Genomic DNA, 3,465 nt, shown 5'->3' with positions numbered 1-3,465 from the left:
TGAAGTGACCAGAAGTTGTTTCTTTGTTTGTTTGTTTGTTTTAATAAAGTTGAGAAAAGACCCTGTGCTTGTTAAAAGCCTCCCTAGTTCACACAGGGCTCTACCTTTCCTAGGGCTTACCCTGTCTCCTCACTGTTCCCTTTTTGATAGGTAAAATGAGTGCTGTTCTTTCAGCTTTTCCTAATAGGTCATGTCTTCTAAACCTAGAATCCCTCTTGTCCTCAATTTGTCAAAATATTTCTTAAAACATGCATCTCAGAACTGAGTACACCATTCCAGGTGAGGCCTTACTAGTGCAGAATTTCCTCCCAGGTGTTAGGTACAAAACTCCTGTTAGCACATTCCAAAATGAAATTTCTTTCTTTGCAAGAGCAGCATACTGTTGACTTTTTTAGTCTGTAGTCCCCTACACACTCCCAGTTTTTCAGTATGTATGCATATTGATTGGTACTTTGTTCTAGTATCTTTCTGGATAGCCAAGTGAGTATGACAGCTTTATTTTCTCAGGTGCTTCTTTTCTTTTTAAATGAAATAATTATTTTCCCTTTTCTGTTGCTTAAAGACGTCCTCTATCCTCTAGAACAGAGGCTCCCAAACTGTTTCTTATTGCATACCTCCTTCTGGATTAACCAACTGCCTGCAACACCCCTACCAGCATGTTTTACATTTTAACACCTTAAGTACCAATTATAATGAAAATTAAATCCACCATTACACAATTTCTCCTGTGTATACCCCCCTAGAGATGTTTTGTGTACCTCCAGGGGTGTGCATACTACAGTTGGGGAATCCCTGCTGCAGAATATTTTGGTTCTGCTTCAACTCTGTGAGGATGAAGCATCACCCTCAACAAAATATGCCTCCTACTGCTGGGTTGTGAAGCTGAGGCATATGGAAGAAAGGAGTTCCTACTAGTTAAAGTGAATGCTTCTAGCTGTAAATATTAAGTTTGGGGCTCATAAACCACTGATTTCTCCCTGAAAACCTTTCTTACAGTGGTCCAGAAGCAGTTTCACAAGGTTAGAGATGATGTTGAGCTAATATATATGGTCTATGATCATTATGTGGTGGCTTTCAGCAAAGCTGCAGAGGGTAGTATGTAACAAAGCTCTAAATCCTCCCAGTACTAAGTTAGGTGCTAGAGCTCGTCATGCAGACCAGACACAATTTCCCTTCCCTTGAACTCTAAATTCAACCAGCTCCAGATAAGTAACAGTGAGAACCAGCACAGAGGAGGACAGAAGAGGCTGGAGTAAAACGCATTGCAGTGCAAGACGCATGCTGTGAGAAAAGAACCGAGTTGAAAACTGTTATCAAGAGAAAGCAGTGGGTAGGAGTCTTGCTTAACAGACAGCTACAATACTAATGCATTAGTAACACTGTTAGTAATAATGAATTATTGCTGGCTTACCCAACTTCATGGTCTTGTTTCCTCAGAAAGTTTTATTTTGTGAAATAGACTCTGTGCTCATGAGTTGTCTGTCTGTGGATGCTGGCACTTGGGGATCAGCTGGGAGGAGCTACTTAGGAACAGTCATACTTTGAGCACACAGTTGTCATACTAGCTCAGTGGTTCTCAACCTCTTTTGGACCAGGACCCATTTGTAAACATCAACAGCCGGTCCCAACTCTCCCAGTGTGTGGGGCAGGGGGTCTGAAGCAGCCCCATGCAGGCTGGAACTCTGCCAGCCTGCAAGGGAAAAGCCAAGGTTTCCCACAGTTTCCTCCTTTAAAGAAAATCCATTTTTAAAGTTTGATTGCAACCCTTTCATATATTTTTGCAACCCACAGTTTGAGAAATGCTGGCCTCGACCTCCTGAGGTTCCTTCCAGCCCTAACTTTCTATGGTTTTATGATTGTGCGGCTGTTCATTGTCAAAGGAAATACAAGCATTTGTATCTTAATCCTGATTCTGACAATGTGGCAGAAAAGTTGCACTCAAAACAGTTAACCATTTAAGCAGTTGCTGTAGTTGCCATGGTAATATTGTATGATCAGGAACGGGAAGGGATACATGCCATCAAGAAAAGATCCACTTGCATGGATCTAGGATTTTGAAGAGTGGTGTGCAGATGGTCTAGTGCATCATCCCATATAACACGTTATTTATTTTTCTCCATGTAAAAAAGCTAGATGCTTTAATACTATGCTAGAGTCTGAGGACTCTGGTATTTTCAGTTTAATGTAGAAGGAAAAACAAATGCATCTTACTTGGAATATGTTAAAAACAGCCTGCAGGCGCATAACATAAGCACTATGGCTGATGATAGACATGAAAAAACAAAAAAAGCATTTGACCAGAAGAGGAAGTGTGTTCATTGGATCCATCTCCCCAGCATCTATATAGGTGGCATGGTTTAGCCAGGGCTTTTTGGCACTTCTACATAAAGCTGATTCAATCACCTATTAAATAAATGACAAAAACCAATATTGAAGTGGGTGATCTATTACAGATGTTGGGCAAGTGGAATCCAGCTACCTTGATGCCTCTACTGGGCACATGCTGTGCTTGGCTGGAAGTGAAGAGTTATTTTTTGTTGGTTTTTGTTTCATCTGTCTGTAAAGCAGCCTCTGTTCCCATCCAACAGAATTGCAAAACAAAGGCTAGCTTGCTTAGTCGAACCTCTAGACCACTGACATGGTGAGGCTTGTTAATGCTTGTGAGAGGAAGAGGGAGAAGGGATGAGGTACAGGCAGTCTTCAGACTTACGAACACAATTGATTGCTAAGAACCATGTCTTAAGTCGAAACGTTGCAACTTGGAACCTATTTTCCCATAGGAAACAATGTTATAAATGGGGAATTAGTTCCTGAACCAAGGCCCGATAGATACACTATTCTCACCAAAAATAACCCAGAATTTTGTACTCGACCAATTATAGATGAGTAATATAGCTACATCAACGTATTTATATTAAAATAGCAATCATATTTGTTTGGAAGGACTTCTTTGAGGCGACTTTGGACTTTTTAAAGGGCTCCTGGTTGGACTTTTTGAAGGGTTGTTGGCTGGAGTCTTCTCAGGAGTCTTGGCTGCAGGTTTTTCTGGAGTCTTGTCTGCTTTCTTAAAGAAAGTGTCCAAGGAAGTTTGGATAGATGGGAGATGGGTGATGCAGAGAACTTGTTTGCTGAGGTGGCGTGGTGTTGGATCAAGCGTTGTAAAGTCGAAACTGATGTCAGAAAGTTGAAATGGTGTCAGTTTATAAACATTGTAAGTGCAAAAGGTTATACTCGAAATGCTGTAAGTCGAGGACTGCCTGTACATAAGAAGCCATGCAGTCCATTGATTTCCTCAGCACTCAGGGACTATAAATGCTGATTTTAAGTTTGGGGTGGTGCAAGTGCATCTATGTACCCACCCCTCTGCCCCTATCCTTTCCATCTGAACCAGCTACTCTCTAAGATACTACCCTACCCCACCTTCTGTTCCATGGGATGTGATCCCCATAAGAATTTATTTATTTT

This window comes from Gavialis gangeticus, unplaced genomic scaffold (genome assembly GCF_001723915.1).
Source record: "Gavialis gangeticus isolate Ggan-Ray unplaced genomic scaffold, GavGan_comp1, whole genome shotgun sequence".
Taxonomy (NCBI): domain Eukaryota; kingdom Metazoa; phylum Chordata; order Crocodylia; family Gavialidae; genus Gavialis; species Gavialis gangeticus.
The sequence above is the reverse complement of the archived record's forward strand: the minus strand, read 5'-3'. Positions refer to the sequence as shown.